Source organism: Coloeus monedula (genome assembly GCF_965178545.1).
Source record: "Coloeus monedula genome assembly, chromosome: 4".
Taxonomy (NCBI): domain Eukaryota; kingdom Metazoa; phylum Chordata; class Aves; order Passeriformes; family Corvidae; genus Coloeus; species Coloeus monedula.
The window spans coordinates 32,420,472-32,438,505 of record NC_138784.1 but is presented as its reverse complement, the minus strand read 5'-3'; the positions used below and the strand labels follow the sequence as shown (position 1 = coordinate 32,438,505).

General features: G+C 38.8%; 1 long non-coding RNA gene across 1 annotated transcript; it reads right to left on the bottom strand.

The window, feature by feature from the left end:
* Positions 1–444: 444 nt before the first annotated feature.
* On the bottom strand, positions 445–17,143 carry LOC309572574. The gene is made up of 3 exons (XR_014226381.1): positions 17,109–17,143; positions 16,353–16,379; positions 445–532 (listed from the first exon to the last, which is right to left on the bottom strand). It is a non-coding gene; the product is annotated as an uncharacterized lncRNA (long non-coding RNA).
* Between the last annotated feature and the right edge of the window lie 891 nt (positions 17,144–18,034).

The window sequence follows — 18,034 nt, the reverse complement described above, 5'->3', positions numbered from 1 at the left end:
ATGGCTTCCAGGGCTTACTGCTTTTGACTTATATGTAGAAGTTCACCCACTTTGTTAATCTCTCTGAAGTATGTACCTCAAAGACAACATTGTGCTATTCTGTTCGTTCCACCAAATAAGAAATTTGAGGTCTGTCACAGTCAGTGTTGATTTTGTAATGTAATTCTACAAAGCACTCAACTCCCAGGAGGCAATCTACTGTATGTGCACAAAGTCCAGTCATTTAAATAAATAGGCCACTCGAGAAGCAGTGGGAGCCCAGAATGCAGCAGCACCCATACCCTGATACTTGATAGGATGTTAGCTTTAAGTTCGACAGCAAAGGTCGGCATATTTTGCACCGAGTATAATTCAATTCTAGAGTCAGGGTAATTTCTTGCCAGCTACTGTTCTTTATCCACAACATCCATTGTTACCACCAAAGTTTCTTCTGTGCTATGGTTTCCTTGAATTCCTCCTCTTTCATTCATGAAAAAGACCAGTTCTTGAGTCTTTTCTTTCCTTTTTCTTTCTTTTCTTTTCTTTTCAGCAACTGTGATATAAAAGAGAGAGGAAGGGTAGATTTAATATTTCAAATGAAAGATAATGCTAGGCATTTTTTATGTATTTTATCTCAAAATGTAATTGCAGGTGCCAGTCACTTTTTACATGCTTCTGTGGAGATAACAAACAGGCCTTCAATAATAGAGCCAGTTTAAATTAGTATTTGAAAGATACTTTCTTTCTGTACCTGTAAACCTTTAACCTCTTCTATTTTCCCCGTCCCCCATTCCCCTCATATACATTGACATTGCTGGGGGGTTTTTTATTTTTATTTTTTGTTACTGGCCCTATTAACAATGTAGCAGAATGAGACAGTGATGGGCCTGTATAGAATAAAAGGCTGTTGTTAAGCTGGTGTCAGGTCAGATTGGACTTTGAAGGAAGAATCAAATGGTATCCTTTCAAAATGATTGACGCCTTCTTCAGCTTTAGTTTAATAACTTTGTGCATTCTTATCAACAGCTTTGGGTCTGCTGCAGTGAAATTTCCAGCACTGCTCTTGTCATCCCTGCTGAAGTGGATTGTCAAGATTTTCGTTTGGCTTAGGCTAGTGCAGGGCACAGAGATTAAAATTCTGTAAATCAGCTCCTGCAAATTCCCTTCAGTGTTTCCAGCCTACGAATGGAATATGCTGCAAGCAGGCAGGGGTAACATCACTACCTGAATTTAGTTCTCGGCAAATATTAATATCCCTGCTTTTAAAATAAAAAGATGTGGCTCAAATCCACATTTAGTTAAGTGAATGTCCCAATTTTCAATAGTGCTTAGAATTACTAGGCATGCAGTACACTGATGAAGAAAAGGAAGTAAAAAAAACAGACACCAAGATGCAGAATTAGGAGTCAAACTTTTGCCAGCACTGTTAGGTCAGAACTCCACTCCAGCTCTGGGACACCCCTTGATATGAGTACCAGAAAAGTGACATCATGCTGTTGGATTTGATTTCACCTCATTTGTTTTCAGACTCATTTGTCAACAACAAAAGACCAAAGTTCAAGCAAAATGCTAGGGTGTCATTTCTTACCAATAGTGAGCAAGACTAAAGACACCTCCTGCGGATTAATGACTGGTTGGAACCAGCTAATCACCTCAAACCATTCACCCTAACTGTTATTAAGCTCTAGGAGCTAAACCAAGTCCTCAATCACTGTGACTGCTATTCACCCCTCCTATTTACAGATCCATCCCCCAAATTCTCCCCTGAATCCCACTCCAAAAAATCAGCTCAAAATTTCATGTGGAAATTTGTATTACATGTGTTCAGGGAGATAAAAGCCAGCTACACAGTTAATGAAGTGGTCCGTTTTTCACCTATTTCAGAGGAATTTTAATTCCACATCACATACATGTCAGCACAAGGTGCTTGTGGGCATTTAAAACCTGACACATTAGTTAATCAGGGCTTACTGGGCTTTCCACAGGGTAATTTAGTTTATAACATAGCAGGGAACAAGAGGAAAAGAACAGAGAGAAAGGAGCTGAGGGAAAGGGAAGCAGAAAAGTGGGGGTAAAACCTGCAGGAGATAAATCTAACCATTCGGCATTCTGAAGAGGAACCTATTCATGAAGTTTATTCTTGGTGTATTCTGATAGACTTTTGTTTTGGTTTATTTTATAACCCTATTGTACAGTAGGCAGCCTGTTATTTGCTCTAATCATCTGTTTCCATGACCTTCACCTTTATTGATTTAGTTTCCCTCTAAGTTTAATGCAGTCTCTGAGATTAAAGCCATTTTTCTCCAGGATGAGTTAGTTAATAGTAGATTTGTTTTAAGCAGCATTTGGATTAGTAAAAAAAAATATTTTTTGCACAGAAGGTATGTTTCAAGTAAATAAAACCTTTTTACACAGTTAAGCAATAGAAGGGGGATTCTAGCACATAAATATAGTCAGTATCATTTTTAAAGTGTGAAAAAGTGAGTGAAATAAATGAAAGCAGCATTCCTTGTAGTATATTTATTAGTGCTATCAAATACTGCAGATTTAAACAATGAGGTACATGGGATTTTATTCTCCACACTCAGATGTTATTTTAATCAGGTTCATGGTTACAATTGGTAGAGAGTTACACAATGTGAAGTAATCTTCCCCAGCAGATACAGTAATATAACTCGGTATTGTGTAAGTATAGCTGTAGAGATTATAAATCAAAACCAGAATTTATTGCAAGAATATAACAAACCAAATCCTTCACAATTTATGCTTCTGATTTGATTACAGAGCTTATTTTCTTGTCTTTATTACTGCACTAAACTCCCTCCTCCTTGGTGATACTTCATCCTCTAATGTCCACCCTCAACCTTCCGTCACATTTTGATAAGAAAAGCACCCAGCTGCCTCTCGCACACAGTACATTAAACACTGCGAGCTGCCGTTCCACAGTCACGTATACAGGGATTTGGTTCTGCAGCTCCTTTACCTCACTTGAAATCATAATGAATTATCAGAGATAAACAGAACACACCAGACCTACTGCAGTAAATGGAAAATCATCTGTTGACCTTGCAGGGCTTTGAACTATTCCTCCCCTGACAGCAGACATTCATTTCCTGCTCTCAGCTTATGCCAGGGCAATACTAAATGTATTACCCAACTCAGCTCTAGCACTTGGTAGCAAAACAAACAAGAGAACACATGCAGTACAAATTAATACACCTATATTTATTGTGCCATACATAAAATACAGAAGTAAAAAAATATGTAGACTTATTCTAATTCTAAATCTTCTCTAACAAATTTTCTCAAATACTTTCTTGTCATTATTTTTCCATTACAATAGTAAAATTTCTGTTAAAAAAAAATACTCTCATGAATTAATTATACATTTATCTTATAAATATTTGAACTACATATTGCTTTCTGTTAAAATGGTACAGACTTACTGGAAGAGAAACCAAATGGCAGCTACAGAAACACACTTCCTGTTGATAACAAAACCTGAGCTCTGCATGTTTACAAATTATCATCTGTTGTCTAGAGTTTCCCCTATAGTGCTTCAGCTGTGTTTTCCCCAGCTATTGTTTTGTTTTCATCTCTGGGACTTTTCTAGAATTCCTCTGAAACTGAACAATTGGGGAAAAAAATTACTGAATGTTGCTATGGTAACATACGAAAGAAAAATAAAAAATAATTTAAGCAGATGGATGAATCAGGGCACAGACCAGCACGCTGGTGCTTTGTCCACAAGTAAAAGCAATAGAGGGGCTTATTTAAAGGTGTTGAACTCACAAATATGTTAATCATGTACTTTTTTATTTAGAATTGAGCATTTTTCTCTACTCAGAAGCTGTGATGTATTATGTGTGGCATTAATTAGCACATATATCTTTGTGTAATTATGTCCTCCTTGGAGACTATTTTAAGACACATCAAGGTCACACCATTGCATGCTCAAAAACCAAAGTCAAAATTAAAAGAAAACAACAGAAAAAAATACAATTGCATATGAGCTTTTTTCCCCCTCACACAGAAAAATAAAAGATTAATTAGTCAGTCAAATGCCATTTTTTGTACTTGACAGCAGAAGAGGCCTTCTGGGTTAATGAGACTGATCCTCAGCTATTTCAAGCAACCACACTTGCATAAAGAAAGATGTGAAACACTGGACTCCTTAAAACACCTATGAATTTTGCAATAATGATCCTGTCAAGAAGCTGTCCCAGAGTTTTAATCCTGTCTCTAAACCATCTTCCTATTTGCATTCAAGTTTATTTATTGCCAGGTCTTATCAACCTTTTTTCCTAGAGCAAGTACTGTCTTTAGTTTAAAAGACTCCTCTCCTTCTTTGGTGCCTGAAGGACCTTCATGTAGTCATAAAGAACCTTATTTTCCCTCTTCAGTCTTTGTCCTATGAATCTCAACAGTTGGGTTTGGTCATCTTTATTTCTAACATCTACTCTCCTTTCACTTATAGTCCTATAGACTACAATCCTGTAGTCCTCTTCAGTGATTCTCATGCAATTCTGTTCTCACTGAGCAGCAACAAACTCCAGGTATAGTTTACCTGAACCCTGTTTGATGGGATTAATGAGTCTTTGACGTCATTAGGAATCCTTCCTCCCATATATTGTGGAAAATATCATCATACTATCCTTCTCTTAGGCTGTGCATCAATTCATGTGTGTCTGAAGACACCATGCTAAACTATTCTGAAAAAGACTATTAAAGCATTACATCTTTTCACAGAAATGAGAACTGACTTCTAATTTATCTGGTTTTCACCTCTTCCCTTTACAAGGCAGTATATTTTATCAAAATATCTCTACCAAGTCAAATTACTTTTGAGAAACCAAATATTTATCAGCCATCAAAAGTCCTTTTTTATCCTACAATCAGAAACAAAAAAGAGAAGGCATTTCTTTATTTAACATGATGGTCACAGTATGGAACCCTTCAAAGATCAAAACAAATCAAAGAAAAATGTTTGATTCTAATTTTCAGATGCTTAGTTCACTATATATTCCATATGTGATACTCGTGTCCATATGTGAATGATGATGTAGTTATTCTCAAAACTCTCCTGTCCATAGGAAAAACCCTAAGAAAAAAGGGGACAGAAGAGGAAAAGAGGGTCTTTTGATGGTAGGAACTCATTAGAAGAGATGATGGCAGATTTTTGAATAGCTGAACTGTTTTCATCATCTTACTTGCAAAGAAAGTAAGCAAATAAAGCCTTGGGAATAATGGTCTATAAACAGCTTGCTTTAAAAGTAATTGACAACCTCAATTGCTATGATACTTCAGTCTCAGGGGAAAGAAGCTGAAATGCTTGCAGCACAGTGTTGGAAGCCCTTTTTCCTTATTGACTGCAGGAAAGAGTCATAAGTATTTTATCCTTGTGTTGCACATAATTATAAAGCAGGTGCAACACAAAATACAACAGTGCAGTTTAGAAACGAAGAGTAGATTTGACAGAGTTTTCACCACAAAAGCGAATGCTTTAAATCAAGTGTACATTTACATTCCTGTAATCATCAACACTTTGTTAGGGAGTTAGTCTATGAATGTGCTCAGCACTTCGGCTGATACGTTTCTCTTTTGGAGCTGCAATTTTCAAGTTGTGCAAAAGCTACACAGTAAAGTATGGCCATTGACCACCCTGTAAAAACACAGATCAGTAGCTCAGTGTCACCCTGAAATAACACAGGGCTATATGGGACAATGGATCTGTATTTGCACTTCAGAGTTCATGAGAATGTGAAACTAATGGCATTAACAAAACTGGGCAAAGCATCAGCAAGCGAGTTGTAAACTTTCCATTCCTCAGCCAGGGTCTGTTTCACCCCTGTTACTGCAGGCCAGGGCAAAGACTTCCAGATGGGTCACTGCAGTGACAAGAGGTTCTAATCATCAACAAAGTGACAAAAAAGAAGCCAAACTCATATTCTCATGTTTTCTCAACTAGAATTTGGTTGCAGCTGTCTAGAGAGGAAACCTAAATGGCAAAGCATTTCTTGGCTATAGGAAATAAAAACTCAAAAAACTACTTCACCTTTTTATCCCACCACTATGACATGATTAAACAGATATAATAACTTTTTTTAAAAAAATCAGTGTCTTGACTGTAGAGAAGAACATTACAAATCAATGAAAATTGCAAATATCTGCTCAAAGATGCAAAGATGGGCCTAGTACCAGATCAAATGACACGCTGGCACAGAGCTGTCAGCAGAGGTGAACACATTTATGCCAGCAGAAGAGTTAATATATGAATACCAGAGCAAGGCACAGATCACAACTGATGAGCATCAAAGCCAAGGAGCAGCTCTGCCAGCCCCACCTGTGAAAGCCACAGCGACAACCAAGGAAGAACTGATGGGCACATTATGGAGGAGGGAGCATGTGCACACCAGCTCACAGCAGGTCCCTGGGCCAGAGTATGCTCCTGCCAGCAGATTGCTCTGAGTGCGGAGGAGCAGGGGTGTTGGTACTCTGTACAGTCACCCACCGTACTGACTACACAATAAGGCCCTAAGATGTATAAAGGTGTGTCTTCAAGGACACTGCTGTGACTTTTCCACCTGTTTCTGAATTTAAGAGCTTTTAGGGCACGTGATGACTCTCCTGTGCTGCTACCCCAGCCTTCAAGTTACAGTAAGAAAAACCCCATTGCAATGTTCCATGATGACTTCAATGCTCTATTATTAGGAAGAGATGACTTTTCAAGGCTGAACTTTACTCCTTTTTAAAAAAGAAAGTTCTTTAATTTGCCATCCAAATCCCTCCTAAGGCTAGGAAAAAATCTGGTTATTGGGTGATTGGTGTTTTGAATATGCATAATTATAAAATTCTTCCACATCTACCAAGGGAGACAATTAAGAGAAGGGTAATTTAATTCTTTTTGTTTTCTTTTGTCATCTGCCAATAAGCCTTGAAACGGTTAATAGAATCATACAGAATAGTCCTGGGGTTGCATTGATATTACCTTGAAGCTGAATGCAGTCTTTGTCACATTTACCTTATACTTGTTTGCATTGCAGTATTTACCACAGAAACAGGATTTTAATTCAACTCAGACCTGCTTAATCTGTGTCGCTTATCCATATATCTGGCAAGTTGAGAGACTTAAGTGGTAACTAATCTAAACTACATATGTGCCACTGATTTAATAATCTAATTTTATATTAATGCAAGTGAAAAATTACCTTATCAAGTGTGTCAGATGAAGCAGGACTGGTGAGTCCTGTGTAAAAATCTAGAACTTAGTTGTCTTAACTTAATTGATCTGATTTGTTGGTTCTTCTCATTATTTTATACATAGACTCCATCCAGGGTAGAAAAAAAGGAACAAAAGCTGAAAAGCCTGAGTTCATATCTATAGATAGATAGATAGATAGATAGATAGATATTTTTCTCCTATAGGGAGATGCAAAAAGCAGTAATTAAATTACCTAAGAGATACAATTCTGCAGCTTCATAATTTGGTTATAATAATGCAGAAGGCTTTGCTGAGCATGAAAAAAACAAAGCCTTAGTCAATAACAGACATGTACTGAACAAGGAAATGCTCTTGATCAGAGGGATGGCACACACTGAGACTCCTCCTGTAGCATGTGCTGCTAAATATTAATCTATTCCCCTAGAGATGAAAACTGAGGATGAAGGGCAAAGCTAATCCTGCCTACATTTTGACCTATGGCTCTAGGGAGCTCAGTCACTTTCAGCAGGAAAAGCACTAAACAATACTACTATTCAGTATCTTTTTTTCTGTGTTTATGTGTAAAATCTTTTTTTCACCCTGAATAAAATGCTTATTCAGCTCTTTACCCCTGAAATTTTCCCTCTTTCCCCACACCTATTCCTTGTACATATTTCATCCTCATGGTTCTCAGGTTTATCTAGCCTAGTCATAAATCCGTTTTCTGAGGGTGGCATGTCTGGTATCCATGGGGAAACATTCTGGTCTTTCAAAAGTCAAAGAGCATCTTTCTATGTAAGTGCAATATCTGGAATATGTACTTACAAATTGTGTTTAATTTCTTTACACCCATAGCATGAGGCAGCTAAATCATATACCTATTACTCAGTTTTCTTATACCTGTGCTACGTCTATGCTACATCAATCCTGTTGTTTAAGACCAAGGTGTGAACAGAGAGGAGGACTCAAGCATTTGTTCTCTTTCAGGTTATACATATTATCAATTGAATCATTTAGGTTGGAAAAGAACTCTAAGATCATTGAGTCAACTCTAATCCCAGCACCACCATGTCCACCACTAAACCATGTCCCTAAGTGTCACATCTACCCTTTTTTTGAAGACTTCAGAGGTGATGACCACTTCCCTGGGCAGCCTACTCTAGGGCTTGAGAAATCTTTTGGTGAAGAATATCTCAATATCCAATCTAACTCTCCCCCGGTACAATTTGAGGCCATTTCCTCTTGTCCTGTTACTTGTTACTTGGGAGAAGAGGTAGACCTCCACCTGTCTACAATCTCCTTTCAGGTAGTTGTAGACAGAGATAAGGTCTCCCCTGGACTTTCTTTCCTGCAGGCTAAACAACCCCAGCTCCCTCAGCTGATACAGATCCATGGCTGATTTTTGTGACGCACAGAGAGGCACGTCTTCTCTACCACTTTCTATACAGTCCTGCCCTCCCTATCCAGTCTTTCTTGATAAAAAACTGACTGCAGAACTAATTTAGAGAGGAATACGGACCTGCTGCTTTAGTAAGGCAGTGGACCTGCTTACATTTAATGTGATGAATTTCAATTTACCTGGATGCATAAAGATACACTGGAGTGCTAACCTTCACTGCCCAAAACCCATCACTTCCAAGGTCATTTATCAGCAGAGGAAGAACCAATCAAGCACTTTTCGTGCTTCTTCTGCCTTGTTACTGAGTCTGGAAATGTGGGTCAGATGGATGTACCAGTGTCCTGCAAAATGCCACACAGGGCAGCTGCTCCAGTTCAGCCTTGCTGAAGCCTGTGCCCAAACCTCAGTGATGTTGTTTTTCTGAAGGCTCAGACTGACATTTTAGGGAGCTTGTAGCTACCCGGTAGAAAGTACCAAAGTCATAACACAGTACAATCCTATTTCAATGAGAATCTCAGTTGTCCACAGTTGTCTACCTCCCAAATTCTAGTAGTCTGCCAAAGATGCAAGGTGCTGTTAAGGCAGAGAATAAATGCAAAGCTGTTCCAGGCAAAGAAAATAAATTAGAGTGAGCTATGGAAGTGTTTCCTAATGTAAATCCTTCATATTTTTAACCCTCCATTCTTGCAAATGCCTTCTTCATTTTGCCTCAAGCTTTCTGGAAAAAAACAGGATCAGATCTCTGAAATTCAGACAGTTTTTGCTGATTAGCTAGACATGAAGGATGAGCCAAAATCAGGCATGAAATTGAAAACCGTTCTCTCAGTGATAAGGAACACTGTCAGAGGCCTTGGATGAAATACTTGACCTAGCAGCCTTTCCATCTCTAATGCCATTGATTAAAGTGATCATTAGCAATTTTCTTAATTATGCATAATATTTCTGGTTATCTGTATTCCTTGCTTTCACCCCAACAAGTTCTTGCATATCAATGTCATCTTTCCTTAGTTTATTGCTAGGTTTTAAAATAAAAGATTAAAGATATAATTACCTTCATTGCATGTCTGTAGAGCACCAGTCTCCAAATTTGCCTTCAATCCACATGAAAATAATATTTTGTTCTATCTCCAGCATCACCTCCACCAATTATTTAATTCAACAACAACATAGCATTTGAAAAGAAACATTAATATAAATAATAAATTATGGCAAAATAATAAATTATGGCAAAGGAAGAGGGTAAGAGAAATGATCATGCTGTATTTTTCTGACCTCAACAGTCTGAAAGCATTTGATGTGTGTACAGCGCATAAATGTCCTTTACTCAGTTACCAGTCAGGGAAGACAAGGGCTGAACGACTGTGGCTATCAAGATGAGGGAAACAGTGTGGTGCAGAGATCCCCAAGCCAACAGCAATCTGAGCCCCTTGGCTCACACACAATGGCCACTGATATTCCAGGCTATTTTTCTTGCTACTGACTGCAAGCCTTAAGTCAAAGCTGCGCTGCCTCAGTGGCAAGAGTCTCTCCAGCCCCTTGTTTCTGCAGTGTTCTCTCTTCAGAAGTTGCAAGGACAGGTCAGATGGAGAATGGGAAGTAAGGACAACTAACTGGGGTGAAGCATTAAGGAGTCGTCTTTCCTAAAGAACAGATAAAATTAGCAACACTTTTTTTAATAAACAAGTAAATGAATAAAATTCATAAATTAACATGTAGTGTGGGAAAGTTTGCTGTACCAAATTGATAAATATCCACGGGCTTAAGAAACTTTTGCAGTAATGCCATCCTTTGTCAGCCTTTGTATTTGCCTAGAAAAAGTCATGGGATTTTGTCTGACCCACCTATTCAAATAAACTCAATTTTAGATACGTTTTAGTGCTGAATTCCTTATAGTCCTCAAAATCCCTACATGGCATGGATGCCACGTACTATGCTTGTTTTACCTAGAACAGCTGGTCCCTGCTGTGTGGGGATATTCTCTCTAAGCTGGATGCTAACACTGAGCCACACTGTTTTTATAATTAAGCATCAGATACATGTCATCAGCCTGCTGCCTAACATCTTTTGCTCAGCTTTGGTGATTCCTTTAGGGAAGGTTATATTCATTGATGGATACAGAGATGCCCTAAATGGATGTTTCTCAGACATCTCTTTGCTCTTATCTCGCTCTTTAGAAAACAACACTAGCCGTTTGTCCCAATTTCATCAGCAGACAAACAAGTCATCTTCCCAAGATTTTGTCACATGTTGACAAATAGGTATATGCCTTCAGTGGGGAGGCTGAGATGACGTATACCCAACTTTTTACTTCACTGGCCAGAACCACTTCAGTTTTGTCCAGGTATTTTCATCAAAATCTTGCATAACCATTTTCACCCTGTCATTTTACTGATGCAAAGACATTGGTTTTAGGAAAATGCCTTCTCCATTCTCACACCAGCTACAAAACAACGTTGTTTTGTCCTGGATCATAAACAAAGACCATATTTTATCCTATAATCTCTTCATTTTGATCTGAAATTTAGTTGATGCTTTGAGCAATATTATGAAAATACTGAACACAACAATGAAGGGTGTGATTTTCATTACATGGTATTGCTCCCCTTTGAATACTGCTACTGTACCTGCACTGGAAAAGGACTTGTCCTCAGGCCACCTTAAGGCACATTTTTAGTAAGGAAATAAGTGACATGAAATTTAATACAAAAATCTGGAAGTGTTTCTGAGTAAGTATTTTGGTATTTTCAGATTTCACCACATATCAGGAATTTCAAAATAATTTTCTAAGGAAGGATCTCCTAGCCTCTCTCTCTCTTCACACAGTAAAACTTGACATTGTACTGTTCCACCAATACATTAAATTTAATTTGCAGAAGCAAAGGATAAGTCTTCCCAGAAAAATCTGTACTTTGAAAGTCATTTTGCAGCATGGTATCACCTCACGGAGCAGATGTGAAAATGAGAAAGATTTTGCCTAATGAGGATTCCTCTTCCTCCTCTTTCTGCAAGTGTAAGGCCTGTGCTGTACAGAATGCACTAAGAACCTTGAACTAAAGAAATGTCTGGCACTTCTTATGGTTAAAGGTCCTAAGCGCTTCAAGACTGGGATCTTACAAGAAGAACTTTTGGGAATCCTTTTTTAACTTCATATATCAGTATTTTCTGCTTGATCTGTAGGTTTTTGTACTTTTTTGGTTTGGTTTGGGTTTTTTGTTTTGTTTTTCCTTTTTCTGTTGCTAATATTGATGACAAATTTAGCTGATAATAAGGATAATGGATGCTATTTTGATAAAAACTAGAAATGCTGCAAGAATGACAGCTATAGTGAGGACTTTTTAAACATACTTGTCATGCTGCAGTTGCCTATACACCTTTCTTTTAAATTGGTATTAAAAAGCACTAAATAATTCCATCCATTCCATAATAAAGCAGGAATTGGATTTGAGAAAGCAGATGAAAATGAAAAAGTATCTTGCCACTCTTGAGTTAACCTCTCATAGAAATAAATGGGTGCATTCTCATGTTCAACAAAGAGGAAGGTAATGGACAAGGGAAAACTTTTTTTCATTGTGCTTCTTGGCATCAAAGCCTAAGTTTCTTGTAAGAGAAAAATAAAAATAGAGATACCTAAGGGGGAAAATGGTTATCTCCCAGCATACTCAATATGTTTCTAAAATAAGAGCCTCCCTACAAGTCGCTCTGCACTGACACCACTCTGCTCACAAATAGCCTGCAAGATGTCATCCATGCAGAAGTCTAACATGGTGGAGGCCAAGTGTATGGATTCCCTTGTCCTGGCCATCAGAATCCTAGATGAGGTAAATGAATGGAAAAGGACATTTTTCTCCTCTCTTCAGAGAAAAAACCCAGAATAACCTTGTTACCACTAGCCTACTTTATAAGACATCCTGGAAATCCATGATCTGTTTTGTTCCGTAGTTTATTTCGACCTGAGCCACACCAGTTATCTGTATTTAAACCTTTTTTGGGTTATTTGCCACTTAATCAAACACATTAGTCAGCTGATCAACTCTGATTTCAGATGGTAATGTCTTTCTGAAAGTGTCAGCTATAGAGTCATAGATATGGTGCAAGAACCCATTAACATTGCTCACCTCAATAAATGTGCAAGTCAAAATGTGTATTTTAGTCTCATCACAATCATTTAGGCACTGAGTGGCCTTGACAACTGATTATCTCCCTTTTTTATGGTGTCTGTCCTTGAAGGAAATAGCAAACAAACAAACTTCAAAGTAAAAAGCTCAGCTTTATAAAACAAGAAAAAATAAGCCAATTATTAAATGCTACTATGTTCTATGAGGTGTTGCTAAGCGTCCTTCTCAATCCATTCTGAAATGCACTAATCAGCATTTATCTCCACAATCTACCATGTACTTGCTTAGCAATATTGCATTTTTATTACCATTTACAACTGCAACCTGTAGAAATGTTACTGAGAAGAAACCTAATTCTTCATTAATAGTAACCAAAAAAGGCAGATTACTTTTCAAGGTTTTCTTTATGCTATTTTGGGATTTACTGGTACTTAAATACATATCTGCATTTAACAATCCAGTTTCAACACACATACAACTGTGCAGTAGAAGAGGGAAGCTACGACACTGCATAAGCTTGTTTGCTAAGAAGCAAAAATATCCGGGGACTTCAAATGGGAAAGAAATCTATAAATGACAGCCATGAGAGACAGCTAGAGCAATAGCTCCCTGCTTCCCTCATTTCAGCAGCACTGGAACATCTGAGATCGAACTGCCTTTGGGTGAGCCTGTGCTTTAAGACTATCAGGAAAAAGAAAAATACAGAAACTAAATGCACTCAGCACTAAAAGAGATTCAGAGACCACTTGGCTATTTCAGAGAGGCACGTGCCACTCTCTGCTCAATTTAATGGAGCCCCCAACAAAAAGACAGGCTGGGAAATCTGCTAAGTGAGGCTTGACGAAGACAAAACTATTATTACGAAAGAAACCAAGAAAAGCACTATCATAAAAGGGATTCAAATTTTACTTATGCATAGTTTACCACTCACATATTGCAAGTAGATTCCACAAATTATCATATATAGAAAACAATCAAAGTCAGTAGGGTATTTTCTCAGCTTTTCAGACTAAAGGTTTTATACATTAGAAATGCATAATGTCAGATAATTCATCACTTCTGTTTCTTTCCTCAGCTGTTTTTCTCTTGATGCTCTGTTCTTCGGGCCCATGTAGCCTAATGTGGGCTTTGTCTGCAAAGATACATCACATATGAACTGGTCAAATCTGTTGTGGAAGAGACAATTCTCCACAAAAGAGCAGGAGCACCAAGACAGGGAAACCTCTTAAAATTTAACAGTTTCTTTCCATGAACCCACGAAAGCATAATTTAAACAGATGGTGAATCAAAATTTAAATTAGTAAGGAGACCGTATATGGACCCTCATTGATAGTGGGTATTGGAGAAATGTAGATGTTTACAATGGGATTAAGTGTTTAAAAGTGTTTCTAAATCAAGGGGATGCCTGGGAGTGGGCTTAGAAGTAAGAGAAATTGCCGTCTTTTCAAAACCAGGGAAAAAAAAACAAGGTTAGGCAGCTGCCAAACCTAAACTGTATTAGAAGAAAGGCTATTTACATCTGATTAATAAACACCTCAGAGTTCACTGAAGGAACTGGCTGCAGCCTATTGCTCTTCATCAATTGTTTTGCATATAAGTATGGATTTGACTGAAGAAATTTCTAATTTCCTGTAATTTGGGAAAAAGGGTGTTTTGCAAAGGATCATCAGCTTGATGGGAGGATAGGATGCATTATTTATTTTCGTTCTTACCCCATCACTGTGATCTCAGCTCATATACATAGGCATCTGAGAAGATAATCTTTAGGCTTCCCTGTATCCAAGTCTTCCAACCACTGGGCTGTGAGCTGTACTCTTTCCCAAAAACCAGGCCAACTGCTGCCCCTTTTACATCTATATCATCTCAAAATTCCTCCCTGCTTTTGTCACACTATTCTCCATGTTTTCATAATCCTTCTCCTATTTCATTAGCAATTTCATACTTCCTGACCTGCCTTCCTTGTTAGTGCAGCCAAGATGCTGCCTTGACCCTGGCTTGGCTTCTTTTTCCAGTCTACCCAGGTGGTTCACAGAAGTCCACAATCTTTTCATTGGAAATCAGCACAATGGTTTAACTCCTGTGGCGTCACATGCAAAATTATTGCTTTTAAGTCTCCACAGAATCTTCTTTACCTACTGACATTCCCAAGTTTAGACCCTTAACTTGTTCATTCCTTTCATACACCCTTCAGACCTTTCTTCCACAAACCCTGGGATGCCAAAGGAGTGCTTGAAATGACACCCCAGTTCTGTGACTAAGTGTGCTTCTTCTGTCCATGCATCACCACAGAACCCATTTCTTTCAACCGTGTCACTATGCCTTCACCTCCATTCCTGCCCCATTTCATATTTAATTCATTAGATATTTAGTAGATAAATTAATTTTTAAAAAGAAAAGATACAAAAAAAAAAAAATTAGATGATTTTGTAGAAGAATCAGACTAGTACGTCAGTAAAATTTCTCAAAAAGTCCTGTAGAAGTTCTGCCAGCCATTGTTCCACACAGGTGATAATACCTTCAGTGCAAGGGCTTGTTCTTCTATTTATTATACTACACTAGTATAACATATATTATATACCAGTATATGTATGTACTACTCTATACCAAAAGATCCTCAGTCTCACTATAAACATAAATCAACAGCATTATAATACAGAAATGATAGATACCAGAGGAAGGAAAAGATGAAGCCTAAGTAATGGCCTGAGATTCAGGAGCTTTCAAATCAATTCAGGTTCTACCTGGATGTAAAACCATCAATATGCCCAGATAAGAGATTTATGTTTCTGTGGCTCTCTCTGGAAGAACAACATTGTTTTCCTGGGATCACTGTTCTGCCATTCCTACCATTAGTACTGTAAACTACTCAGGGCAGAGTCCCCCTCTCTCACTACACACATAAATGATGCCTGCAGCAAAGAAACTCCAAACTCTTCTGGGGTCCTGGTCTTTAACATATTATAAACATTTCATTAAGAGTTTACTAGTAATATAGCAGTTACTGGTAATGCTGAAAAACGCTTTTCTTTCTTTTTTTTATTTTTTTTCTCACAGACACCGGCACACACACCCTATTCACACAGGCTTTCTTTGGCTGCTATCACCACCACACACTGACCTTTGAAATATGGAAATAAAAGTGCTCAGAAATAAAGCTGGCAGCAACTGCAGCCTGACTATCGTCATTTAGAATCTTAAACAAGTGGGACCATAGTTTGCAAGCTGTCTTCATAATTACTTGAGGCAGTTGTCATTCTGGCTCCAGTTTGTTCATTACACCCCAAACAAACAGCTGATATTTGTTAAAGCACATAAGCCACTCTGTTGAGGCAGGGTTCTTTATTGTGAGGAACCCTGCAGCTGCAAGTCACATGCAGTTCATAGTATTTCCTGATTTCCTTTGCTTTATTTGCTTTCCTGCATTCCCTTTACAGCAATGTCTTTTTTTATCTCAGAGAGAGAGTTAAAAAAAAAAAAAAAAACCAAACACAATAAGGTAAACATTAGCTAACATAAAGCTTGATGGGCTTAAGGTTTATGACCCAAATCTGGTTCCCATTAAACAAATACTTTTGCTGTCATAAAGAATGCTTAGCAATAAGAAAGTCATGGATGGAATTTGAGACTTCTGCACTCCAATGAAACAACTGCCACTTACAGTTCAGCATCCCCGCTCTGCAGTTGCCTGAAAGAGAAGCAAATGGATAGCATCAATCTGAGCAGAATCAGGAGACTTTGGGGAATTTCCTTTCTTTGCTCCTTTGCATCCTGAAAATGGAGGCTGTGGGTATTGTTCTGCAATAGTTTATGCTCAACTGGCTCATGGTTGTGATCTTCTCTGATGAGCTACTGGGTGAAAGATTCCTTTTCAGTCTGCAGTTGGCAGGTCTCCATGGCTGCTGGTGGAGATGAAGGAAGGACTGGAGAAGGTGTGCAGAAAGCAGAATTGCTTTCCTCTGAACTGTATGAGGGAAAAAGTCCTGTTCGATAAGACTGTTTCTGAGCTTACTCTGGTAATATGAGCTTGAAAGAACAAAAACAATAAATGAGCTCCAGTAGGCCTGTCCTGAGGTGACATTATGATGTGTATCCCCCATCGCTGCTCTATGACCAGAAATTAATTTTGTGCCTTTCTGTGCCTTTAAACTGAGCCGGGGGGGGGGGGGGGGGGGGGCGGTCGAGGCGCACCATGGGCCCGCCCGCACGGAGCAGGGCTGTGGGTGGCACAGGGCCACTCGGCTCCGGGGTGGCTGCCTCCCGGCCGGCCCGGCCCGCACCGAGGGGCTGTGCCGGGTGTCCAGCGAGCAGAAGCGGCTGAGATCTCAGCCAAGCCACGCCGCGGCCGACCCGGCCGGGCCACGCCAAACAGAGCCCAGCCCAGCCCCGCTGGGCCGCGCCGCGGGTTCCCAGTTACCTGTCCGAAAGCCAGAAGACAAGAGAGCTTTCCCGTCGTTTGTTTGTTCTTAAATGTGGACCACAGAGGCGTGTCAAGCCTCTTAACTGGCTTTAAAAAGTTGCCAACATTCAAACTAGCCAGTTGATTGGTTCTGTCAGGTCATAGAGGAAGCTGTAAGCACCTCTTTGCAAGAGAATCACTTCCGTGACTAATGGAGCCCTCGTTAACTAAAAACCCAAACTGTGCTAAGCCATGACATTGCCAAAGAAACTGACAGTCTTGTACAAGACTCAACTGTTAAATAAGCTCTAGATGTGTGAACAGAGGTCTCAGCCTGATCATCTTCACAGCAACAGTCACTGAAAGAAATAATAAAATTTCTTTTAAAGTAAAGAAGAAAAAAACGAAAACAATAAAAGGTTTTAAATGTCGCATATTTCATTTTGATAGCATCTCTTAATCGCTTTCTCATTATTTTCAGAGAATTTTTATATGCAAAACCGCTGTTTGGCAGTCTTCCAGATGCTGTGAAAGATGTTATTGGTTGTCCTTATTGGAGGGGATCAACCAAGATGTTGTTACTGCAACACTTTAAAATGTGTATAAGACAAACAGTCAAGGTGAGAAAAGACCAGTAAAGGGAGAAAATGTGATTTATTTCTATCCTGTTGATTTGTAGGTCCAAGGTCACTGATGTGGAAACACGAGTCCAGCACATTGTCTTGTCTGACATCTATGCATCCAGCACACTTGTAGTAGTGCTGAGCTATTTGAGATAAAGCTTTTATCTAGACAGACAAAAGATGCATTCCTGGACTGCTAATCAATCTTTCCATTAAACATGAGACAGTGAGAAAGAAAGAAAGAAAGAAGGAAAGTGAGAGGCAGTGCAGGTGGTCTTGTAGGTGGGGATGGTAAAGTCATATATTATTTAAGAACTTCAA